The following is a 27,587-nucleotide window of genomic DNA, read 5'->3' as shown; positions in this document are numbered from 1 at the left end:
TTGCGCAGGGGACGGCGCCCCGCGCGCGCCGCGGAGCCGGTCTTGCCACCTGGGCGGTGCGACTTCATGCGTGGGCTGGGGAGGTCGGGCGCGTCCAACCGCACCAACTTCCATACCTCCATGGTTCCGCGCTGCTTCGTTAGCCATGTTTTGGCAACGTCTCTAGTCTTGAGCAACAGCAGTGTGCTAGGCACTCTCGGCATACATAGTTCGCGCGTTACTCAACACAGAGTAAGAGGCGTGTGCGCTCCGTGAACCTCTTCAGGGAAATACTTTATCGGTTCTGCTGAATAATCAAAAAAAATGTGGCCTCTGTGCACGAACGAACTAGTTTCCCCAAGTTCCATTCAAAGGCCGGAAAGAAACCCTAGGGCGGTTAATATAAAGAGCATAAAGGGTTATAAGAATATAAAGGGCTTGCCTGTGTGATAAGCCGCCCAAGCTGTCTCGGGGAAAACGTGCCTCTGCCCAGGAAATCTTCGTTTATTCTAGGACTGCCCATCTCACTGGAAAAGCAGGACAACTTCCCTTCTGAACTGGCCAGTTTATCATCCTCTCCGGGGGGTCCGGATGTCTCAACACAAAATTGATTACTGAATAAGGAGTTTAGTTTATAGGTGCCTGTTACCGTTCTCATTTACTGTCCTCACTGTTTGATCCCCTCAAAATTTGGGACTCCAAGAACAATGACCACCTTATGCGGGACTGGCCTGTACAAGTGAGTAACTTTAGCCGGTATTATTAATCATCAAAGCATAAGCAATTATGGAATAAAATTATTCTATAAATGCCAAAAACAAAGTATGACACACACTTAATTCTTACTGGAAATTTCCTGGTTTTAAAATTGAAATAGATGAGTTTTATGTCGCTTTAGGTTGCCTTTTCTCATTAATTAATTAGAACAAAAAAAAAAAGAAAAACTGGGTATTGTAAAATAATACCTGACGTTTGGGTAGTTCTTTATAATGTACTTTGCCATACAATAACCCCCTCATCCTTCCAAACCCTGTGAAGTAAATCTCTGCAAGGCTTAGAGAGGTACAATGGCTTGTCCATGTTCACATAGCTGGCATGTGCTCAAATCCAGTCTCCTGATTCTAAATCCACCTCTGGGAGTTCCCGTCGTGGCGCAGTGGTTAACGAATCCGACTAGGAACCATGAGGTTACGGGTTCAATCCCTGGCCTTGCTCAGTGGGTTAACGATCCAGCGTTGCAGTGAGCTGTGGTGTAGGTTGCAGACGCGGCTCGGATCCCGCGTTGCTGTGGCTCTGGCGTAGGCCGGTGGCTGCAGCTCTGATTCGACCCCTAGCCTAGGAACCTCCATATGCCGCGGGAGTGGCCCAAGAAATAGCAAAAAGACAAATATATATATATATATCCACTTCTGTCTTTATTATAAGTTGATTCACAGTTATAAAATTTTAGAATTCAAAGGATCTTTAGAATCTTCTGACTTAATCCTCTCTCTCTCTCATAGATGAACACTAAGATTTTTACCTAGAAACTGCAACTAATTACTGGCCAAATTGGCACTGCACCTTAATTTGCACACTGGTGCCTTTTCCACTCAGCCACCCTACTTTGACCGTCTGTGGACACTTATAAAAAGGGATTACATTAACCAAAACCTAATGTTATATGTTAAATGAATGAAGTTCTGTTTTTAAAAAATCTAATAATGGATTTATCTTAAAATGGAGATCTGTACCTTATGATCTTATGCACTAGAGCATCCATTTTGAAGCCAAATTGCCAAGATGACTCTAAATCGTCATGAGAAAACAATCAGACAAATCTGAATGTGGAATATTGCACAAAATTACTGCTCTGGATTCTTCAGCAAAGCAGTGGAGATACCATTTGGTATCAATGAGGGATTTGTTCCAGGATCCCCTCAGATACCAAAATCTGCAGATGCTGAAGTCTCTTATATAAAATGTCCTGTTCTTTGCATACAACCTATGCACATCCTCCCGCATATTTTTTTTTTTTTTTTTGTCTTTTGTCTTTTGTTGTTGTTGTTGTTGCTATTTCTTGGGCCACTCCCGCGGCATATGGAGATTCCCAGGCTAGGGGTCCAATCGGAGCTGTAGCCACCGGCATACACCAGAGCCACAACAACGCGGGATCCGAGCCGCGTCTGCAACCTACACCACAGGTCACGGCAACGCCGGATCGTTAACCCACTGAGCAAGGGCAGGGACCGAACCCGCAACCTCATGGTTCCTAGTCGGATTCGTTAACCACTGCGCCACGACGGGAACTCCCCTCCTGCATATTTTAAATCATCTCTAGATTACTGATAATACTTAATACAATGTAAATACTGTGCAAATAATTGTAAATACAATGTAAATGCTATGTAAAGAGTTACCAGTACATGGCAAATTCAGGTTTTGCTTTTTGAAAATTTCTGAAATTTGGAGATTATTTTTCATTTGTGGTTGGTTGAATTCATGGATGACTGAATTCATGGATATGGAGGTTCCAACATATCATAAAAGTAAAAGTAGTAAAGTAGTTCTAGAATAAAGACAAGAAACAGGATCAATACAAGTGGGATTGTTGTTTTGGATCCTGGATCAAAGAACAAAAAAATCTGGGAGTTCCCTGGTGTCCTAGAGGTTAAGGATCTGGCATTGTCACTGCTGTGGCTTGAATTCTATCCCTGGTAGGGGAACTTCTGCATGCAGGGGGTATTACAAAAAAAAAAAAAAAAAAAAAAGTTGCCAAATGGAGAATTGGGAAATTTGGTTCTGTATTAGATTGTGTTATTGTACCAATGTTAAATATCCAGAGTATCAAATCGTGGTTATGTAGAATGTTCTTAGGAGATAATTACTTAAGTTCTTAGAGGTGGAGTGTCATTCCATCTGCAGTTTCTTTAATTTGTTTGCTTGTTTTTCCTTTTAGGGCCTCACCCGGAGAATATGGAAGTTCTCAGGCTAGGGGTCAAATCAGAGCTTCATCTGCCAGCCTACACCACGGCCACAACAATGCCAGATCCTTAATCCAATGAGCGAGGCCAGAGATCAAACCCACATCTCTGTGGATACTAGTTGGGTTTATAACCCACTGAGCCACAACAGGAACTCCTCCAGTTTATTTTCAAATGGGAAAGAGCACAATGCGAGAAAGAGAAAATACAAATGTGGCAATAATTACAATTAAAATAAGTATGGCAAAATTTTAACAATTGGGGAGGCAAATGTGGCAAAATTAACAATGGGAAATGTAGATGAAGGGCATAAGATTGTTCCTTGTATACTGTTTAAGTTTTTTATAGGTTTGAAATTACTCAGGGAAACCCATACATAAATCTAATTTTTTTGTAATAGAAAATAAAATGGACACAATATATTTTTCACTTTTAACATACAGGATATTTAATTTTGTTATTTAACCTATGATTCTTGCTTTTTGGAATTATCTAAATAAGCTACCTCTAAATAAATCTTTCTTTTGTACAATATATATTCATCTTTTATATATTTAGGTGAAGAAACATTATGCACTTATTTCTACATCAAGAACACTGCTAAATGGAGTTCTCATCGTGATTTGGCAGAAACGAATCTGACTAGTATCCACAAGGATGCAGGTTTGATCCCTGACCTCGCTCAGCGCGTTAAGGATCCGATCTTGCCGTGAGCTGTGGTGTAAATTGCAGATGCAGCTTGGATCCCACATTATTATGGCTGTGGCGTAGGTCAGCAGCTACAGCTCCAGTTCAACCCCTAGCCTGGGAACCTCCATATGCAGCGGGTGCAGCCCCAAAAAGTAAAAAAAAAAAAAAAAACTGCTAAAAAATGACAACTTATATTTTATGTATAAAGCCTCTTGTTATTTGAGTATTTCTGCACTTATTATGTTATTTTGTTTTTATAAAAGCGCATCATTAAATATCTACTGAATATTTACTACCTGCAAGGTATGCCAAGTTCTAGGAAGAAAATGAGTACCTTATCAATATTGTTCACTATTGTGTGGGCTCCTAAGACAGTGTAGACACTCAATAAGTACTATTGCCTGAAGGAAAATAGACTGGCCTGTCCTTAGGAGGCAACCTAAGACATTAATCAACCTTAAAAACACACGTAAGAGTTCCTGTTGTGGCTCAGAGGGTTAAGAACCTGATGGGTATCCATGAGGATGAGGATTTGATCCCTGGCCCCACTCAGTGGATTAAGGATCTGGCACTGCCTCAAGCTGTGGCATAGGTCACAAATACAGCTCAAATCCCATGATGCTGTGGCTGCATGCTGCAGCTCCCATTCCACCCCTAGCCTGGGAACTTCCATATGTGGCAGGTGCGTCTCTAAAAAGAAATAAATAAATAAACAAAGACAAACACATGTAAAGTTGCAGATGTAGCTAAGGGAATGAAGGAGAAATACCCAGTTCTCTGAGAGACTATAATAGGAAAAGTTAACCTTTATAGGGATAGTTAGGATGATCCTTATTTTATGAAAGAGAAACCTGAGATTCAGAAATGTCAGTAAGTAGTCCGAGAGCATAGAGTTAGTAACTGAAAGATCCAGGATGATTCCAAATCTATTACATTTTTTATGCAATATCTTTTTTCCATCAAAGTTTATGTTCCCAAAAAGAATGTTGTTCTTTCCTCCTAATGCTAAGCCCCAATTTATACTGTTCACTCCATTTTTTTGAGACATCTTAGTTTCCACTTAATGTCATTGTTCCTTACCCTAACTTTCAGACAGGCTTAAAACCTTTTATATCTTGAAATACCTTGGCCTGACCCCCATATTTACTGTTGGCAATATTTGTACTATATCATCCTTCTCCTAATGAAAAGTGCATATATATATATATATCTTCTGGTAATGACAGAGGAGGTAAATCAAATAAGTGCCCCCCTGAGCTTTTTTTTTTTTTTTTTTGGTCTTTCGTATATTTTAGGGCCGAACTCTCTTGGCATATGGAGGGTCCCAGGCTAGGGGTCTAATAGGAACTACAGCTGCTGGCCTATACCATAGCCACAGAAACATGAGATCCAAGCTGCGTCTTCGACCTACACCACAGCTCACGGCAACGCCGGATCCTTAACCCACTGAGAAAGGCCAGGGATCAAACCCTCAACCTCATGGTTCCTAGTCGGATCTGTTTCCATTGCTCCACAAGGGGAACTCTGATGTTGAGCATCTTTTCTTGTGTTTTTTGTTGTCTGTCTTCTTTGGAGAAATGTCTCTTTAGATCTTCTGCCCATTTTTTGATTGTTTTTTTGTTTGTTTTGATATAAAACTCTATGAGATATCTGTCTATTTTGGAGATCGATCCCTTTTCAGTTGCCTCATTTGCAAAGATTTTCCTCCCATTTTATGGGTTGTCTTTTCATTTTGTTTATGGTTTTCTTTGCTGTGCAAAATCTTTCATGTTTAATTAGGTCCCATTGGTTTATTTTATGTATATATTTTTAAAAATATATTCTACTTGGGCTTTATTGAACTTTTTTTTTTTTTTTTTTTTGTCTTTTTAGGGCCGCACCAAAGGCATATGGAGGTTCCCAGGCTAGGGGTCAAATCCAAGCCGTAGCTTCCAGCCTACACCACAGCCACAGCAATGCAGGATCCTTAACCAACTGAGCGAGGCTAGGGATTGAAACTGTGTCCTCATGGATGCTAGTGAGTATGGTTTCTGCTGAGCCATGAGGGGAACTCCTTGTCGAATTTCTTAAATCTGTAAACCCAGAAGATTTCCTGTGATCTTCTTTGATCCATTGGTTATTTATGTGTTGTGTTTAACTTCTAATTATTTGGGGAGATTTTCCAAATATCTTTCTGTTATTGAATCCTAGTTCACTTCTAAGTTGAGAAGATACTTTGTATGAATTCAACCCTTCTAAATGTATTGACTTGTTTTGTATCACAGAATATAACTAGTATAACTTGGTAAATGTACCAATGTGTCTTATTCTATTCCTGGATGTATTTCAAGTTGTTTGATGCTGTTACTCAGGTTTTCCATAGCCCTACTAATTTTTAAAATCTATTTATTCTATCAGTTACCAAGAGCAGAATGTTAAAACATCTAGAACTAATTATTAATTTGTGCCTCTCTCATTTAAATTCTATCAGTTTTTTTAATGTACTTAGGTCTCTGTCATTGGATGCATACACATTTAGAACTGTTATAATCTGTTAATAAATGTGAACCTTTTATCATTATGAAATGACTTTATCTGATAATATTTGTTTATCTAAAATGCACTTTATCTAATATATCCATTTTGCCTTTCTTTTCACTAGTGTTAGCATAGTATATCTTCTTCCATCCCTGAACTTTTATCCTACCTGAGTCTTTCAGTTTAGAGTATGTTTCTGGTAGGCAGAATATGATTACTAATGATTTTTTTATCCATTCTGACAATCTCTTTTAATTAGATTATTTAGACTATATACATTTAAATTTCTTGTGATTATTATATGATTGGGTTTAAAGCTACTATCTTGTACTCTATTTATTGCATTTTGTCCCTATTTGTCCCATCTGTCCTTTGTTCTTCTCTCCATCTTTATAACTCCCCATCTAATATATTTTATTTTAATTTTTTACACAGAAATTAATCAATTGCTTTTATTCTGTGACTGTGAAATAGCAACTCTACTGCCTCTCATAAAGAATCAGTAATTACTTTGATAACATTAAGATAATTAAAGTCATTTGTAAAGTGACTTACAAATTTGAAAAGTCTCATTATCAATTGAGACTTTCTTGCACTAATGGCTAATCCATTATAAACAAATGACAATCTTGAAAATTCCAGAATAACTCCAGAATAAGTGCAGTTATACTGAGTATAGATAAGAAAGCACAAGGAGCTCATTGGCTATGCTATACCAATAGATGAAAAGTAAAACTGATTTTATATTGGAGGTCCAGATAAATAAATAAATAAAATCCTATCTTTTACTCCTGTATATATGCTTAAATTTCCTGTACAAATAACAGAATTCTCTATGTCATTCACTTCAATAGGATGAACTCTTAGGAAAAGACTAAAAAAGATTTGATAATCAACTCTGAAATGTTATGCTTTTTTTTCTACTTCCATCAGTTTCCTGATATAGTTAACATAAGCAGGAAAATTTTTTTTCAGTAAATTGAGCAACTGAAGATTCACATAAAGTCTCGAAGTTCTTAAAGAACTCTGGCAAGTCACATACATCCCATGTTGCATTTGGTTTCCCACCTCTTCCTTGCTTCAAACCCCCAGGCAAGTTTCTTCTTCTTTATAGCAACCTGTGAATTTTCAGCATCTTTTTTGGCTTTCACAAAGTTGTGGCAGGCAATCACCTTGGCAATTTTTATACCAAACTCTCGCTAGTTGGTTGCTGAGTTCCTCAGCCTTCTCAGTGTTACACTCTTCCACAGCTTGGTCTATGCTCTTCTCAAGGCCCAACTTTTCAACTTTTGTCTTTTTAACAGGGGGGTCAAACCTATCATTGACTCTAAAATACTGGGTAAGCTCCTTCCACTGGGTTTCACCTTTGGACTGTTCAGGATGAGAGTCTTCATTCTTCAATTTATCTTTTCTGGACCATTATCTTTTTTTTTTTTTTTTTTTTTTTTTTTGTCTTTTTTGTTGTTGTTGTTGTTGCTATTTCTTGGGCCGCTCCCGCGGCATATGGAGGTTCCCAGGCTAGGGGTCGAGTCGGAGCGGTAGCCACCGGCCTATGCCAGAGCCACAGCAACGCAGGATCCGAGCCGTGTCTGCAACCTACACCACAGCTCACGGCAACGCTGGATCGTTAACCCACTGAGCAAGGGCAGGGACCGAACCCGCAACCTCATGGTTCCTAGTCGGGTTCGTTAACCACTGCGCCACGACGGGAACTCCTGGACCATTATCTTTTTTTCTTTCTGGTTCTTGAATTTGAGGTTTTCTGTTCAGAGTGTTTTTTATGCGGTTCTTGAATGTTATTCCACATATTTTAAGGGAATTCCAGAAGGACACTCTTCACATACATTTACATTTGCCTCTGCTTCAGTTTTTGGTCCATTTGTAGGGATATCTGAGATCTGTTTTTGTAGTGGTCCCATCTTCTTTACCTTCCTATAAATTAAATCCAGAGCTCTCTAATGTGGCTTCATCGTCAACTCAACATCACTTTCATTTAGGCCAGGAGGTAGCAGGCCACTCCACACCTTTTCTTCCATCCAGACAGAGCCGGCCGCCAGGCAGCCATGTTAAGACCCACCAACATCGCCCCATCTAATGTATTTTATATTTCAGATATTGAAATTAATTTGTCTTTTTAAATACTAATTTTGACTTTTGGAAAATTACTTATACTCTCTGATTCTCTTTCCATAAATCTGGCAGGACAGCAAATGCAGAGTATTTAATCTCACTAGGGATCAGGGAAATAGAAACTAAAACCTTGGTGAGAATATCTAGCTGGAGGTTGTAGGAACTGAATGACATAATATACATATTACTAGAATACATATATTATGTGCGTAAAGTGGAATCACTGACGTATGGATGCAAATATGATTATATGGATCTTGGGTTTGGGGCTTCCTGTGAGACACTCAAGTGGAGATGTAAAATAGGCAGTTGAACATATATATCTGATGCTCAGAAGAAACATCTGGCAAAGATATCAGCATATACATGAAATACCATATAGGATAACTTACAGAATGAAATACAATGAGAACTAAAAGGAAACCCCCAAGACTGAAACATGAAAGCAGGTTATTTGGCTTTAAATACATAATTTATACGTACCTTTCCACTGAATAAACTAAAAAAGCTAGATAAACTATAAAGTCGTCTTCTAATTATGAAACAGCCAATAATTTAGTGAGGAATTACAAGGCAAGATATGGGAGTGGTCAGAGGTTGAAAGACATACGACATTTAGGAGCACTTTTTTAAAAAGGGAATTGAGGTATAGCTGACACATAACATTACATTAGGTTCAGGATCATTTTTGTCCTAGGTATGTACACCAATCCTAAAAGGCAATTGAAGACTAAGCTGCACTTATGGAAGCCTTGCTGGCCCTAAAGAATGAGGACTAGCATGTGGAGCTCACCAACTTTGGCCCAGGGCCATGACAGTCTATTCTCTGGGAGAAAGAATATGTGTTGCTCTCTTCCTTCACATCTTGTGGTGGTGCAGCAAACCATAACTTGGTCCTGAACTGCTCACCACCTAGAGCATCTGGCAGATACAAATAGGGAAGGAAGTTCCCTTTCCTTTGTGAGGGTAGTTTAACACCAATAACAGAGCTCAGGTGATTTCTATAATAAAACCTCAAGCACAGGATCCTGAAAACAAAGATAGATGATGAATTAGAACCAGCAGGAAAAACAAATAGCAGAAAAAGTTTCACAGGGACTCAGAAATTGGAATTATCAGGCAAGACCTCTTTTTTTTTTTTTTTAAAAAAAGCTATGATTATTGTGTTCAAGGGATAAAATCAAACTTGACGATTTTAGCAGGGAACTGCAAACTACAGAAAAGTGACTTAACAGATGTGCCTATGTGTGGAGGGGGAAAAATCCAGAAGTGAAAATTTAATACCAAATTTTAAAAATGTTAATTAGTGAATTAGTCACAAATTAAGAGTGAATTAGGTGATTGAAATAAATTTCAGAAGAAACTATGCAGAATGAGGCAAGGAGATATTAAAAATAGGCAACACAGTATAAAGGGAAAGAGACATATCAGATACAGTGAGGGTACCTAACATGTTCAATTGAAATCCCAGAAGAAAAAGAAAGAATGGATCTGCAGCACTATTTTGAAGACAGGATTGTTAATAATCTACTGATTTAAGAAGCCCTACAAAGCCCAAGCAGAATAAATAAAAATAAATCCTCAACACATAAAAATGAGACTTTAGTAAGTCAAGAGAGAAAAATCTTAAATTAGCAAAAAGATGGATTAACTTTGAAGCTATAGTTAAAATTCAACACAGACAACTCTATAGCAAGAATGTAGAAGGCATTAAAATGCTATCTTCAATGTGCTGTGAGAAAATAACAGCCCCCCATACACTTCAATAAAGGAGGCAAAATCAATACATTTTTGAGAAAAATAAAAGATATTGCCAACAGGTAATTTAGCAGGTAAGCATTAAAAATATTCTGTAAGTTGTTCATCATAAAATAATTTTGCATGAAAGATCAGAGGCAGAAAGTGATAGAGGCCAAAGAAAATGATCATTTTGAAAATAAATCTATTATAAGAGAAATGCAAATCAAAACTACCATGAGATACCACCTCACACCAGTCAGAATGGCCATCATTAATAAATCTACAAATAACAAGTGCTGGAGGGGCTGTGCAGAAAAGGGAACCCTCCTGCACTGCTGGTGGGAATGTAAACTGGTACAGCCACTATGGAGAACAGTTTGGAGATACCTTAGAAATCTATACATAGAACGTCCATATGACCCCGCAATCCCACTCTTGGGCATCTATCCAGACAAAGCTCTACTTAAAAGAGACACATGCACCCGCATGTTCATTGCAGCACTATTCACAATAGCCAGGACATGGAAACAATCCAAATGTCCATCGACAGACGATTGGATTCGGAAGATGTGGTATATATACACAATGGAATACTACTCAGCCATAAAAAAGGATGACATCATGCCATTTGCAGCAACATGGATGGAACTAGAGAATCTCATCCTGAGTGAAATGAGCCAGAAAGACAAAGGCAAATACCATATGATATCACTTATAACTGGAATCTAATATCCAGCACAAATGAACATCTCCTCAGAAAAGAAAATCATGGACTTGGAGAAGAGACTTGTGGTTGCCTGATGGGAGGGGGAGGGAGTGGGAGGGATCGGGAGCTTGGGCTTATCAGACACAACCTAGAATAGATTTACAAGGAGATCCTGCTGAATAGCATTGAGAACTATGTCTAGATACTCATGTCGCAACAGAAGAAAGGGTGGGGGAAAAAACTGTAACTGCAATGTATACATCTAAGGATAACCGGACCCCCTTGCTGTACAGTGGGAAAATAAAAAAAAAAGAAAAAGAAAAGAAATCTAAATTACATTGATGGGAGTTTCTGTGTGGCTCAGCACGTTAAGGATCTGGTGCTGCAGTGTCTCTGCTGTGGCGAGGATCCCTGGCCCAGGGAACTTTCACATGATGCACGCTTGGCAAAAAAAAAAAAAAAAAAAAAAAAGACAATGGCAAGGATATGGAGATATCAGAACCATCCTATATTGCTTTTGTTTTGTTTTGTTTGTCTTTTTTTTAAGGACTATTCCCACGGCCTATGGAGGTTCCCAGGCTAGGGGTCTAATCAGAGCTGTAGCTGATGGCCTACGCCACAGCCACAGTAATGCAGGATCCAAGCCGAGTCTGCAACCTACATCACAGCTCACTGCAACACTGGATCCTTAATCTACTGAGCAAGGCCAGGGATCGAACCCTCAACCTCATGGTTCCTAGTTGGAATCATTAACCACTGATCCACGACAGGAATTCCCCGTCCTATATTGTTGATAGGACTATAAAACTGTGCAGCTACTGAGGAAAATCGTTCCTCAAAAAGTTAATTATATAATGATAGCATGACCCAGCAATTCCACTCTTAGATATATACCAGAAAGAATTGAAACAGACTCAGACTTGTACATGAAAGCTCGTAACAGCATATTCACAGTAGACAAAAGGTGGGAACGATCCCAGTCTCCCTCAAGAGATGAACGAATAAACAATTATTGAATTTTAGAATTCTTCTTCAGTTTGGGGAACTTTTTATCACTCTTTTCATAATTTTTTCTCTTCATGTTCTTTGTTCTCTCTTTCCAGAACTTTGACTGGTTATTTTACTTCTAGGATTGGTCCTCTATAACCCTTACCTTTTCTCTCATATTCCTTTCCTTTTTGTCTTACATCCTGGAGGGTGTTCTTGCTTTAATTTTCAAACTTTCTATTGAGTTTTAATTTCAGAAATTGTCATTTTAATTTATAAGCATTATTTCTTGCTTTTTTTTATAGCATCCTTTTCCATTGTAAGGATGCAGTATCATTTAAATTTGCTTCTGAGGATATCAGGGAGTTTAAAATATTTCCCCTTCACTGTGTTAAATTATCTCTACACTTTACAATCTTTTTTATTTTATTATTTTATTTATTTTTTTATTTTTGTCTCTTGTCTTTTTAGGGCTGCACCCATGGCATGTGGAGGTTCCCAGGCTAGGAGTCCAATTGGAGCTGTTGCCGCCAGCCTACCAGAGCCACAGCAACGCCAGATCCGAGCCATGTCTTTGACTTACACCATGGCTCACAGCAATGCCAGATCCTTAACCCACTGCCCACTGAGCGAGGCCAGGGATCAAACCTGCAACCTCGTGGTTTCTAGTCGGGTTTGTTAGCCATTAAGCCACTATGGGAACTCCCAGGCACAAAAGCAAACTCAAAATGGCTTGGAGTTCCTGTTGTGGCTCAGTGGTTAACAAATCCAACTAGGAACCATGAGGTTGCGGGTTCGATCCCTGACCTTGCTCAGTGGGTTAAGGATCCAGCGTTTCCGTGAGCTGTGGTGCAGGTCACAGACGTGGCCCAGATCTGGCGTTGCTGTGGCTGTGGCGTAGGCCAGCAGCTACAGCTCCGATTAGACCCCTAGCCTGGGAACCTCCATATGCCGAGGGAGCGGCCCTAGAAAAGGTGAAAAGGCAAAAAGGCAAAAAGGCAAAAAAAAACAAACAAACAAACAAACTCAAAATGGCTTAAAGTCTTAAACATAAGACAAGACAACATCAAACTCCTAGAAGAGAACATAGGCAAAACATTCTCTGACATCAACCGTACAAATGTTTTCTTATGTCAGTCTTTGAAAGCAATAGAAATAAAAACAAAAATAAACCAATGGGACTTAACATACTTTTTCACAGCAAAGGAAAGCATGGAAAAAAACCCCAAAAAGGCAAACTATGGAATGGGAGAAAATAGTTTCAAATGATGCAACTGACAAGAGACTAATCTCCAAAATATACAAACAACACATACAATTCAACAGCAAAAAAAAAAGACAACCCAATTGAAAAGTAGGCAGAGACCTGAATAGACATTTCTCCAAAGAAGACATAAGAATTGCCAACAGGCACATGAAAAATACTCAACATCACTAATTATTAGAGAAATGCAAATCAAAACTACAGTGAGGTACCACCTCACACCAGTCAGAATGGCCATCATTAGCAGGTCAACAAATAACAAATGCTGGAGAGGGTGTGGAGAAAAGGGTACCCTCCCTCACTGTTGGTGGGCATGTAAACTGGTACAACCACTATGGAAAACAGTATGGAGGTACCAAATGTAGAACTACCATATGATCCAGAAATCCCACTCGTGGGCATATATCCAGACAAAGCTTTCATTGAAAAAGATGCATGCACTGCTATGTTCACTGTAGCACTTTCACAAAAGCAAGACATGGAAACAACATAAATGCCCATCAACACATGAATGGATTAAGAAGATGTAGTACATACACACAGTGGAATACTACTCAGTCATAAAAAAGAATGAAATAATGCCACTTGCAGCAATATGGATGGAACTAGAGATTCTCATACTACGTTAAGTGAGTCAGAGAAAGACAAATACCATATGATATCACATACCTGGAATCGAATATGAACAAATGAACCTATCTACAGAAAAGAAACAAACTCATGGAGAACAGACTTGTGGTTGCCAAGAGGGAGGGGGAAGATGTGGAATGGACTGGGAGTTTGCAGTTAGTAGATGTGAACTATTGCATTTGGAGTGGATAAGCAATGTATCCACTGTATAGCATGGAACCATATCCTATCACTTGTGATGGAACATGATGGAGGATAATGTGAAAAAAAGAATTTATATATATATATATATGTATAACCAGGTCACTTTTCTGTACAGCAGAAATTGACACAACATTGTAAATCAACTATAATAAAAATATTTCACAAATATGTAGTGTAAAAACAAAATGTTGGGAGATCCTGGTGTGGCCCTGTGGGTTAAGAATCAGACTGCAGGGTCACCATGGAGGCAAGGGTTCGATCTCCAGCCCAGCACACTGGATTAAAGGATGTGGCTTAGGTCATAGCTGTGACTCAGATTTAATCCCCAGCCTGGGAACTTCCATATGCTGCACATGCAGCCATCAAAAAAAAAAAAAACAACAACAAAAAAAAACCTAAATGTGAAGGCTGTATAAAAGAATGACATCTACTGCCAGGCAGGTGTGAGTAGGTGGAACCTATTAGTATTCAAATTGAAATATTTAGTGTAGGCTGTCACACCAGCTGCTCTAGATCTTTTCAACTAGTTTAATCTATTTGCTTGTTTGTTTTTTTCAGAACTCTCTGTCCTTATCTTTAGCCTAGGACTTTCTTTTTCATTTGTACAGTTTTTTCTTGGTCTCTCTTGTCTTTGATCTGAGTCCTTAGTTTGGGTGTATTCTGCAAGGCATATCAGCTCCCTAATTGTTGCAGCCTCGCTGGTAGTATTTCTCGGTGTAGCTTTTCCACTCTGCTACAAGTCATTAGTTCTCTATCTGATTTCTGTATTCCGGATATTTGGTGTAATAACTTGATTGCTGATGACCCGCTTCCATTCTCTCGTTTTGGATTTGTACAATTTTAATTCCTTTGTCCTGAGTCAGGTGATGTTGGGCATGGTAAGCACACAGGGCCAGTCTGTCATTCTTCTACTAAAAGGAAATATTGAGTTGGGAGTTCCCGTTGTGGCTCAGTGGTTAACAAATCCGACTAGGAACCATGTGGTTTCAGGTTCGATCCCTGGCCTCGCTCAATGGGTTAACGATCCGGCGTTGCCATGAGCTGTGGTGTAGGTCGCAGACATGGCTCAAGTACTGCATTGCTGTGGCTGTGGTATAGGCCAGCAGCTACAGCTCCAATTGCACCCCTAGCCTGGGAACCTCCATATGCCATAGGTTCAGCCCTAAAAAAGACGAAACAAAACAAAACAAAACAAAAAAACTGATGTAGTTGGGAAATATTCAAAAGGAAAAATACGGAAGAAGAAAGAAGAGAATGAGATGAAACTAAGCATATAACAAAAGGAATTTTTGAAAATATTTAACAACTTGAATCTGAATGTCTTTGTACTGAGGGCTTTTGATAAGATTCTTCAGATCTGGTGTGGCTGTGGCTGTGGCTGTAGCTGTGGCTGGCGGCTACGGCTCCCATTAGACCCCTAGCCTGGGAACCTCCATGTGCCCAGGGAGCGGCCCTAGAAAAGGCAAAAAGACAATATATATATATATATATATAGAGAGAGAGAGAGAGAGAGTTGAATAATTTTTCAGAGGGTAGTTTCAGTATGAAGATCATCTTAAATGTATATCTTTGAGAAACTAAATGCTCAAACTTTAGATCTTCTGAAAATGAACTTAATATTGATGTTTATGGATTTTGATTCAGTAGGTGGCACTCTTTCCTATTTTAAATCAAGCCTAAATTAGTGTTCTAAGGGTTCAGAGTAGAAAATTTTTATTTATCCTTATAATCCAAATAAATATGTTTTCAGAGTCTGGTTGTCAACTTTGACTAATTTTTATAGTTAGTCAAATTAGATATATGCATAATTTTTTTTGTCTTTTTAGGGCCACACTCATGACTTATAGAGGTTCCCACCTAGGGGTCAAATCAGAGCTGTAGCCTCAGGCCTATGCACAGCCACAGCAGTGCTGGATCCAAGCCATATCTGCAAACCTACACCACAGCTCAGGGCAATGCCGGCTTCTTAAACCACTGAGCAGGCCAGGCATCAAACCTGCATCCTCATAGATACTAATCAGGTTCTTTTCCTCTGAGAGCTGAGCCACGATGGGAACTCCTAATTTATATTTTCACAACTTAAAATTTTTAAATAAATTTCAAAGTAAAGATCTAAAAGATCTAAAACTAACATCGCCAATCTTTCCAAATTTCTGAAATGGTAGTTTAATAGTGACTTATGCTCTGTCAAAAGGTAAAAATAATTAGAATCTTATCAAAAGCCCTCAGTACAAAGACATTCAGATTCAAGTTGTTAAATATTTTCAAAAATTCCTTTTGTTATATGCTTAGTTTCATCTCATTCTCTTCTTTCTTCTTCCGTATTTTTCCTTTTGAATATTTCCCAACTACATCAGTTTTTTTGTTTTGTTTTGTTTTGTTTCGTCTTTTTTAGGGCTGAACCTATGGCATATGGAGGTTCCCAGGCTAGGGGTGCAATTGGAGCTGTAGCTGCTGGCCTATACCACAGCCACAGCAATGCAGTACTTGAGCCATGTCTGTGACCTATACCACAGCTCATGGCAAGGCCAGATCCTTAACCCACTGAGCGAGGCCAGGAATCAAACCTGCAACCTCATGGTTCCTAGTCGGATTTGTTAACCACTGCACCACAACGGGAACTCCTAGTCTAATTTTTTAAAGATCAGAAACTTGTGAATTTTTGCTTATTGCTTACAGAAGTGAACCCTTTAGAAATTACAATTTTTAGGAGTTCCTGTGAGCTGTGGTGTAGGTTGCGGACGTGGCTTGGATCCCATGTTGCTGTGGCTGTGGCGTAGGCCGGTGGCTACAGCTCCACTTGAACCCCTAGCCTGGGAACCTCCATATGCTGCAGGAGCAGCCGTAGAAAAGGTGTAAAGACGAAAGAAAGAAAGAAAGAAAGAAAGAAAGAAAGAAAGAAAGAAAGAAAGAAAGAAAGAAAGAAAGAAAGAAAGGAAGGAAGGAAGGAAGGAAGAAAGAAAGAAAGGAAGAAAGAGAGAAAGAAAGGAAAAGAAAGGAAGGAAGGCAGGCAGGCAGGCAGGCAAGAAGGAAGGAAGGAAAGAAAGATTACAATTTTTAAAAACATTGTAAAAACACTCTAAAAGAGTTAAAAAAAACTTATTGTAAAAGTTCATTGGTAAGCCTGTGACCAATTATGACCAAGTGTATAAAAATGCCAGTAATTAGCAAACTAAACTATTCTCAGAACAATAATCAGTCAATCTGGAAACCTAAGTGTGATGCTAGGATTACATAACCCATGGTGGCTTTCTCTTTTATTTTTCTACAGGTTTATTTTTAAAAATATACTTTCACAGAACTTCCTGGCCTGGAGCATGCCCAAAATTTGGCCAAATTGCCAGAAATATTTCAGAGTACTTTAAGTTTCAAATGCTTGTCTACAAAATTCCAGGAATACTGTTTCTTCTTGTTAGCCCATAGTTTGTTACCTCTGTTTTTGAAAAACTGAGCTACACAGTGTTAGTGCTTGATAAGTCAAATATATTTTGCAGATTGCATTCTAAAAACAATCAGAGAAACTTTAAAAATGATAAATACCCATGAAAATTATACTCTCTTTTGAAGTTATCCTTCTACCAAGCAGCTCCTCAATTTTTCAAAATGACTCCTTTGACTTCAAAAGTTTAATAGCAGAAAATAAGTGCTATGCTTAATGACTCCTCAACTGTTTCTGTTTTTCTGTCTCTGTCTCTCTCTGTATGTATAATGAATATTATAATCTTCAAAATAAACACAGTCTCTATCTGCAATCTTATAGTCTGAAATCAAATTGCATGTATAGAATTTTAATGAGGACCTGTATTGCCTCAACTAAATCAGCCGTGTCATGGACTCTCAAATTTTCCTTTTAGTTGCAAGTTCCAGTGATATCTTGGGACATCAAGAAAAGAGTGAAATGATGTGAATCTCTAAGTGTTCTGACATGTGCATTACTTAGATCTTTTTAAATTATTCCCCAAAGTTTTTAACCAAGAAATTGGTAAATATTTTCAGCAAGTGCCCCCAATCTCCTATCTCACTGCATTAAATCTCCAAACTCCTCCACTTTTTCTTCCAGAGAGCTCACTAATCTGAGCACCTAATCAGTTACAAACTTGATGTAATTATAAAATATTTACGCAATGGATGGTAGGCATACAAGTCTTTCCTTCTGAATTTGATAATTTGTAGAAATGTTCCTTTTCGCCCATGTATTACAGGTGATCCATTAATATGGCTTAGAATTTCCATGTTTTTTTGTGTTTTTTTGTTTGTTTGTTTGTTTTGTCTTTTTGCTATTTCTTGGGCCGCTCCTGCGGCATATGGAGGTTCCCAGGCTAAGGGTCGAATCAGAGCTGTAGCCACCAGCCTACGCCAGAGCCACAGCAACACGGGATCTGAGCCTCGTCTGTGACCTACACCACAGCTCACGGCAACGCCAGATCCTGAACCCACTGAGCAAGGCCAGGGATCGAACCTGCCACCTCATGGTTTCCAGTCGGATTCGTTTCCACTGAGCCACGATGGGAATTCCAGAATTCCCATCTTTAGAATAAGCTCCTTCAATTATTGCCTACCAGATAGTTTGGCACTTCTGGCCCATATGTGCAGGCTAATTTGCTAAACATTATTTTGCTGCAGATCCTGGCAGGCAGAATTTGGTTTGGACTCGATGTTGCATAGCAGCTCTGATCTTTCCACAGGTGAGTAAAATTAGTTTTTGGAAGCTGTTCAAAAGATTGGATTAAGACTAAGGATTTCTGTTTTCTTAGTAAAAAACAGACTTGAACCCCAATCTCCTTATTCAGTAAATTCAATAAATATTTCTGAGTGATATTTTTCCACTAAAGAGAGAAGGACATTATCTTTTTATCTCAGTTTTTTATATACAGACAGGTGTATAAATCATTTTAATACTTCTATTAGAAGTATATACAAAGATTGGGAGTTCCCATTGTGGCTCAGTAGAAATGAATCTAAGAACAATGAGGTTTTGGATTCGATTCCTGGCCTCGCTCAGTGGGTTAAGGATCCCACATCGCCATGAGCTGTGGTGTAGGTCGCAGATGTGGCTCGGATCTGGTGTTGCTGTTGCTGTGGCTGCGGCATAGGCCAGCAGCTGTAGCTCTGATTGGACCCCTAGCCTGGAAACCTTCATATGCCACTAAAAAAAAAAAGAAAAAAAGAAGTATATATAAAGATTGAAGAGGGTACAAAAATGGGAGTGATTATTAGGTCTGTTGTGGGAGTTAGGGAGAAAGCAGTGAAAATGCTTCATGGAGGAGAACTCTGAGGAATGGACAAGTGTTTGCTAATCAGATAAAGGAGTGAGGGATGTTGAGGAGAGGGCAAGGGTGTTTTGAGACAAGGAATAGTAGGTACAAAGACAGAAAGATATTGGGGCAGTATATATTTTTTAGAGAACTGTGAGGAGTTTGAGAAGTCCACTGAAGTTTAAGCAGGGGCAGGGAGCAGGGTGGTAGGAAGGGGCAGAGTGGGATGCCCTCGAGAATCTGGATTTTTTTTTTTTTTTTTTTTTAGGGCTGCACCCCCTGGCATATGGAAGTTCCCAGGCTATGGGTCGAATCAGAGCTGCAGCCAACAGCCTATACCACAGCCACAGCAATTCAGGATCCTCACCACAATAAGCGAGGCCAGGGATCGAACCCACGTTGTCATGGATACTTGTTGGGTTCCTTACCGCTAAGCCACAATGGGAACGCCATGGATTTTTAAGAGTTTTATTTGCCAAGCTAGGGATATAGGAGTTTATCCCGAAGGTGATGGTCTTTGAAGGATTAAAACTTAGTTTTTCTGTCATACTTGGCTAGTGGTGGAATTGGGGTGGTGCGGTGAGGCCAGTGGGAGTATAACTATTGCAATTAGGAAATTGTTATGAGTCATTCAAATGAGAGATGTCTCCCATCTCTATCATGTGCCATTATTCCCCTAAATACGATCGGTGGCACCTGTCCTTTCAGGCTCACCTCTTTTCTGTTCTGGGCTTCCTGTTGCCCATCTGCTGCCTGCCCTGCCATCATGTTAGTGACTATTCTGCTTTTTTTTAAATCTCTTTGTAATTACTCTCCACCCAACTATTTCCAAACCTAACGTCTTAGTTGATGGCCTTACCTCACCTCATGTTCACAGAGATATGAAGGGCACTTAATGAGCAAGCCCTCCATTCCCCCCACCCCGCCTTAAGCTAACAAGCTTAATTCATTTATACAATCCCTTCCTTGTCCTCCCTACCAGTCACAGTGAAAGGAATATCCCTTCTCCTATTGAAGGCTAATTCTTCCATCTGAGCTTTGAATCCCATTTCCTTTGCCTCCATTGAGCATTTTTTAATTTCTATGATCATTCACCTCTTTTTCAGCTGGCTCTTTTTTTTTTTTTCAGCATACCAGCAGGATTCAGGTCTTCCCCTTTTTAAAAACTCCATATCCTACCAGATATGTGTCTTTTCCTACTTACAACCATGTTTGTGAAAAAGTACTGATTCTTGGATAAATACACTGTTCAGTCCTTTCAAAATTAGGACTTCTCAGGAGTTCCCTTCATGGCTCAGTGGTTAACAAATCTGACTAGGAACCATGAGGTTGCGGGTTCGATCCCTGGCCTCGCTCAGTGGATTAGCTCAGTGGATTAAGGATCCGGCGTTGCCCCGAGCTTTGGTGTAGGCCACAGAGCAGCTCGGATCTCGCGTTGCCATGGCCTGGCGTAGGCCAGCAGCTACCGCCCCGATTAGACCCCTATCTTGGGAACCTCCATATGCCATGGGTGTGGCCCTAGAAAAGACCAAACAAAACAAAACTAAGACTTCTCAGTTGGAACATTATTTGTGTCAGACAATTCTTTATCATGGGGCTGGGGGGGCTGTCCAGTGTGAGTTATTCAGCAGCAACCCTGGATTCAAACCACTAGATGGCAGTAATGTCTACCCAGTTGTGACAACAAGAACAATCCAGACACTCAAGTAACCCCTGGGCGTCAAAATCAACTGTTGAGAACCTCTCTTCTAAAACGTAGAACAACAAAAACACGCATAGAACAGTCGCTGAAACTGCTCCTATTTACAGATCTGCTTACTTCTAAACTACAGACATTTCATATCCTTCATCACTCACTTTGTTATCAAACCCTTTTTCTCTGTTTTGTTACCTGTTCCTCCCTTTGTTCTGGCCCATCCGATATCCCTCTGGGACTCCTTTTCAGTCCTCTTAAAATATCAGACTTCCCTGGTTTCTGTATCCTCTCACTTACACTCTGCCTGATCTCATTAGAATTACTGTTTTTGCTATCACATCTCACTCATATACATAAGAGTTCAGGAAGTTCCCATCGAGGCTCAGCAGATTAAGATTCTAACTAGGGAGTTCCTGTCATGGCTCAGTGTTAATGAACCCAACTAGTATCCACAAGTACACGGGTTCAATCCCTGGTCTTACCCAGTGGGTTAAGGATCTGGCATTACCCTGAGCTGTGGTGTAGGTCACAGACATGGCTTGGATCTGGCATTGCTGTGGCTGTGGTGTAGGCTGGTAACTGCAACTCCTATTCGTCTGCTAGCCTGGGAACCTCCATACGCCGCACGTACAGCCCTAAAAAAGACAAAAGACAAAAAAAAAAAAAAAAAAAAAAAAAAAAAAAGAATCTAACTTGCACTCATGAGGAAGTGGGTTCGATCTGTGGCCCTGCTCAGGGGGTTAAAGGATTTGGCATGGCCGCAAGCTGCTGTACAGGTCACAGTTGTGGCTGGAATCCCATATTGCTGGGGATGTGGTGTGGGACAGCAGCTGCAGCTGCAATTTGACCCTTAGGGGAACTTCTGTCTGCGGGGGCAGTTGGGGAGGGGGATAAGGCCTTAAAATGATGGAAAAAAAATACATATGAGTTAAAATCTCTGTCTTCAGCCCAGACCCTTTTCCTAAGCTTCAGACACCTATATCCAACAACTTACTGGAATCTCACTTTGAGTAAATGTTAGACATCTCAAACTCAACCTGTCTGATAAAGAAGTAATAATTTTCTTTTGCTCAATGACTGTAATTAAAAGTCCCAACCCTCAAAGTTGTTTTTCAAGCCTGTATCTTTCTTGAATGGCACCACTACCCAACCACATACCCTAGATCTGGAAGCCTCTGAGACTATCCTTCACCTCCTATGCCCACACAGCTATTCAATCTTTTTTGTATTTTGTGTCTGTCCCCTCCTTCTCATTCTCATTTCTACTGCCCTCATCACTCTATCTATAATTCCAACTGATTGACCCCTCTACTCTTGCCGTTCTCCACACTGTTTTCTACTCTGCCTACATAATTGTCTCTAAGTCAAATCTGATAATTATTCCTCGATTGATTTCCTTCAATGGCTTCCCATGGTTTTAAGTATAAAATAGTTCAAATTCCTTATCCTAGCAAAAAGCAATCTTACTTAACCCATTTCTATCTACTTCTCCTCTTTCATCTCTTGATAGTTTCCCTAAATGATACATTCAGTAGATCCTAGTAAATGATTTGCTTCATGCTGTTTCAACTAGAGGATTCTGTAGCTTAGCATGTGCTGATCTTTCCATCTGCAGTGTCTTCTCTATCTGTTTTATTTATCTGTCTTCATCCATGTTGCAAAATTTTAGTTTAAACATTACCTTCTCAGAGTTCCTGTCGGGACTCAGTGGTTAATGAATCTGACTAGCATCCATGAGGACGCAGGTTCTACCCCTGGCCTTGCTCAGTTGGTTAAGGATCCGGTGTTGCAGTGAGCTGTGGTGCAGTTCACAGATGCCACTCGGATCTTATGTTGCTGTGGCTGTGGTGAAGGCCAGTGGCTACAGCTGCGATTTGATCACTAGCCTGGGAACCTACATGTGCTGCAGGTGCGGCCTTAAAAAGCAAAAATAAATAAATAAATAAATAAATAAACAAACAAACATCACCTTCTTTTGGTGTTTCATTTTGTGTTTGCAGAGCATGAGCATGCCATTCTATTTCTTCCACATTACAATGTAAATAATGGCTTTGCTTTCTGGTCTTGGAAAACACTTCAAGTAAGGCAGTGGTTATGTATCTAGTGTCCACAGTGCCTAGCACAATGTCTAGCACATAGTAAGTACTTAATGAATGTTTATTAAACAAATGAATAGTACCAAATATATGAAAGACCCGGAATGGTGCAAAGTACAGAGTGGAATGGGTCAATTTTTGACATTTGAGATATTTCACTGGCAGAATTGGAAGGAGCTATTGACTGATGAGAGGTAGGGAGTGAGGAAGAGAGTTTTAAAGATGACTATCTTGTTCTTAGATAGATGACTTGGTCCTACTGACTGAGCAGGAAAGACTGCAATGAACGCAGTCTAAAAACCATGTATGTACATTTACTTACTTATGTTGGACATGATGTGTTAGAAGTGCCTGTGGGACATTAAAGTGGAAAAGACATATCCAGTAAATAGCCATATGGGTCTAGATCCCAGTAGCACTGTCCAATAGAAATACGAATTACAAATGTAATTTAAAATTTTCTAGTAGTCATATTTTAAAAAGTGAAAGAAATAGGTCAAATTAACTTTAGTAGTATACTTAACTTTGGATTTCTCAGCTGCACTAGTAACGTTTGGACTAGAGAAGTTTTGTTGGGTAGGGATATCCTGTGAATTGTAGGATGTTTAGCACCATCCCTGGCATCTTGTTAGTAATTTCCAGTAGCCACCCCAGTCCCAACCCCCAAAAGTTGTAACAACCAAAAATATCTCTAAATATTATTAAATGTCCCTTGGGGAGGAGAGGGTACCAAATCACTCCTGCTTGAGAACCACTGATTTAATCCAATATAGCCAAAAACATTATTTGGACATGTAATCAACATTAAAAATTTGAGATTTTTGGAGTTCCCGTCGTGGCGCAGTGGTTAACGAATCCGACTAGGAACCATGAGGTTGTGGGTTCGATCCCTGCCCTTGCTTAGTGGGTTAACGATCCGGCGTTGCCGTGAGCTGTGGTGTAGGTTGCAGACGCGGCTTGGATCCCGCGTTGCTGTGGCTCTGGCGTAGGCCGGTGGCTACAGCTCTGATTCAACCCCTAGCCTGGGAACCTCCATATGCCGCGGGAGCGGCCCAAGAAATAGCAACAATAACAACAACAACAACAAAAAAAAGACAAAAAAATTGAGATTTTTACAATTTTTTATATTGCATCTTTGAAATTAGATGTATAAATTTCACTTACAGCTCTTCTCAATTTGTACTAGCCACATTTTAATGCTCAACACCTACATGTGGTCAGTATTTACCTTATTGAAGAACTTTAGAGTAACCGTTAGGTCTGGAAATACATGACTTTGAGAGTCATGAGTCAATAATAGTTAAAACCATGGCAGTAGATAGGATGAGGGAGAATTTTATATTTAGAGTGAGAAAGTATGAGGGTTGAAATAAAATCCTGGTTCAATATTTTTCTGGTTAACCTACAAAACCTGTTACCCTTTCTTGTTTATTAACATTATTATTTTAAAATATTTTCTTCATTTAACAATATGGAGAATATAGACAAAGGAAGGGGTATTGAGAAAGATAAGTTGATGACAAAAGAAAGGAATCAATGTTTATTGAAAACTTAATTGGTAAGTAATGTTTGAAGCATTACATGAACTCTTTTAATCTCACAAGAACCCTTTGAGGTAAATGATATTACCTTAGTTTTTAGAGAACAAAACTGAAGTTTTTTTTGATTTAGACTTTTTTCTTTCTTTCTTTCTTTTTTCTTTTTTTTAAGGGCAGCAGGCACCTTGGGCATATGGAAGTTCTCAGGCTAGGGGTCTAATCAGAGCTGCAGCTGCCGGCCACAGCCACATAGATCCTGAGTCCTGTCTGTGAGCTACACCGCAGTTCCCCACAACCCTGGATCTTTAACCCACTGAGCGGGGCAAGGGACCCACACCCACACCAGCCGGATTCGCTACCGCTGAGCCACAACGGGAAACCCTCATTTTTTAAAAATTGAAGTATAATTGATATTTTCTTTCTTTTCTTCCTCCCGTCCCTCCCACCCTCTCTTCCTTCCTTCCTTTCCTTTGGAAATATTTACAAAAGTCTGTAATCAATTAGACAGCTGTTAATTGGTATCAGTGGGATTTGGAAGGAAATCTGATTCCAAAGCCTACATCCTCTTTCCCTACATCCTTCTAATGCACATAATGAAACATTTGCTAACTACTGATTTTTATAAAATACTTAAAAGGCATATGTACGGTTAGTTCCCAGGACATTTACTACTACTTTTGATCTGATTACGGAAGTAAATTCATCTTAACGGTGAAGTACCAGGATCTTTATGATGGCAAGTATGATTTGAGTATCATTTGCTGTGAAAGACACTAAAGAATTATGTTTTTGTTCAACTGTAAGTTAAGTATAGTCAATAAACCTTCGGTTAGTTGTTAACTTTTCGTTATGAAAAAATCAGCCAAGATGTAGTCAGTATTTTGCCTAAATACTGACATGTTTCACCATGAAAAATAAAATAATGAGCTTTATGACATCGTTAGGTTTCGCCCACTAAATGTTAAAGCGAGTACAAAGGGGGAGGGCCAGGAAAGAGGGGGCGGGACGGTGAGAAACTAGAATCTGAGCAAGCGCAGAAACAAACAGATGTTAATAGAGGCTTGAAGGCTGCTGCGCTCTTACTTTGCGAACTGTCGTAAAGCCCCCGAGTGTCGTGCTTGCTCGGGAGAGGAGGGATTGGTTAGGCGGCGGCGGCGGCGGTGGCCGGAGAGCGGCAGCAGTGGCGGCGACGGTGGCGAGGTGTTCGGTCTGGGCAGCATAGAAGAGCCCGCAGCTTCGCGGAAGGAGTTCCTGTGGGACCAAATTAGGCATTCTGAACCCAAGCCGGGTCAGCTGGGCCGAACCAGCCGCTGCCGCTCGTACAGTTTTGGTGGCGGTGACAGACATTGCTCTTGACTGTAGGGGCCTATTAGGCCAACAGCTGAGGCGCAGATCACTGGTTCTCGACGCATCCTCTTCCCCCCTTACATCTTCTGTCTTCCTTCCTGGGCCAGTGATTCCCGGAGCCTGGGAAGAGGGTAGCTAATGATTAAGGTGAGGGGGCCGGGGGGGAGGGGATCGATTGGAGGCCGCGCGTGCGCGCAACGGGGGAGGGGCCGGACTGGAGGGGAGAAAGAGGAAGGGCTGCGGCCGAGGCAGGCTAGGGTCGGCGACCGGCCGGTTATTGCTGGCTCCATAGTGACTTAGGGTCTGGGTGTCCGCAGAAGATCTGATTGTGTTTGAGCAAAGCATTCGTCTACCGACACACCCACACTTCTCAGAAAGGGACTGTGGGTGAGGGGATTTCTTTCCCTTTTTCGACTTCCCTGGAGTCTTAGGACGGGGGCTGAGGACTGAGCGTGGGAGTGCGATTTGACAATGGAGTGACGGAGGTAACCCGCACCCGGGGTGTTGGGGGGCGCTAAGTCAGCCCTGACGGTTAGGGAGTTGCCTTCTTCTCTGATCAAGGAAACGTAGACCGCGGAACAGCAGAAATACAGACGCGTCAGATTTTGTATAGAGTTGGCTTGTTGCTCTTTAAAAGAAGATTGATATTTTCAGTTTTGACCTTAGATAATTATCAGAGTCAGTGACAGTGCTGTAGTGGAAATATTTCTTCCGTGCTGAAAAAATGGAGGTTTGTCACCGTAGTTCGTAAGTTATAGTAGATAAGTTTAACGCAAGTCTTTTTTTTTTTTTAAATAATCCTCTTGTAAAAATCGAAGAAGGATTAATTTACAAAATTGTTTTAGTTTCAGCAAGTCTAACATTTAAAAAATACCAGGAAGTATAGGGTATTCTTTTAATTTGTTCATGTTTGTAGTGTGGGGTGACTCCATTGTATTGCATGCTTTCCTGTTTCTTGATTTCTCTACAGTATGAATTTAGAACTCTTTGGGGTAGTAAGATGCCAGCTGACATAGACTTCATTTTATAGTTCTTATAGCTTTTTAAAGTTTGACTTAATCTAGACTTTATTTCATTTGAAGTTTTATGTTTAATGTTCTTGTTTTGGAGACCCCTTCAGCCGAAAAGAACAGACTGTGGAAAAGATAAGCTAAGGTTCTACTTCCTTTCCCATTTTTGTTTTTTGTGTCATTGCTTTCAAATGTTAGAATGCGATTTCGATATTACATAGAAGCTCTATAATACTGTTTTTGCTTATCTTTGTTAGGGTGACATCTACATTTTGACATTTTGTTACTTTGTTTTATTTAGTAAAAATCTTCATGTCAATGTACACCGTGTTGTTTTTCATACTGAACTGTATGTAGTGCTTGGTTATGTTTGTGAAACAAAACTGATGGGATGAGAAAGAAATCCTTTTTCACTCTTATGAGAATCTTAAATTGATTTTTTTAAAGCCTTGAATTATTTCACTTTTGTCCATTTCTTGTCATTTAACCTTGGACAAATGACGTTTCTCTCCTGAGCATTTGTTTGCCACTACAGTTTCAGAGTAATATTCTAAGAACTGGTGAGGCTGTTTATAAATTGATGTGAACAATTTTGTAGGGAAAACTAGGAAGAGTAGAGTCTCTCCTCGTTCATTGGAGATACTGTAACTTATGTATGTGAATCCTTCCATCACTTTTCCCCTTTTTGGTATCTTTTGGTCATTTGTATGTTCTTTCACTGGAGTTTGTTTTTGAAGAAAGAGTAAAAATAATTTTGTTTTGGTGAAAAATGCATTGTAGTGAAGGTTACATCTTGACAAATTTCACTTCAGTACTCTGTTTCTACAGGTAATTG

At 39.8% G+C, this 27,587-nt stretch overlaps 1 protein-coding gene and 1 pseudogene across 9 annotated transcripts in view; one reads left to right on the top strand and one right to left on the bottom strand.

Moving 5' to 3' along the window:
• LOC100153413 lies at positions 7,184 to 8,185 on the bottom strand (annotated as a pseudogene).
• The window catches only part of RNF111 (ring finger protein 111), a 98,141-nt gene continuing 96,042 nt past the window's right edge, over positions 25,489 to 27,587 (top strand). For 2 of the 9 annotated variants that reach the window (XM_013992925.2, XM_021073569.1), the window contains exon 1: positions 25,489 to 25,889. The gene's annotated coding sequence lies outside the window, so the exon portion shown is untranslated. Of the gene's footprint in view, positions 25,890 to 25,946; positions 26,228 to 27,587 lie in introns of those variants that run through there. The other 7 variants (XM_013992923.2, XM_013992922.2, XM_013992924.2 and 4 more) reach the window with 7 other exon arrangements.

Source organism: Sus scrofa, chromosome 1 (assembly GCF_000003025.6).
Source record: "Sus scrofa isolate TJ Tabasco breed Duroc chromosome 1, Sscrofa11.1, whole genome shotgun sequence".
NCBI lineage: Eukaryota > Metazoa > Chordata > Mammalia > Artiodactyla > Suidae > Sus > Sus scrofa.
The sequence above is the reverse complement of the archived record's forward strand: the minus strand, read 5'-3'. Positions and strand labels throughout refer to the sequence as shown.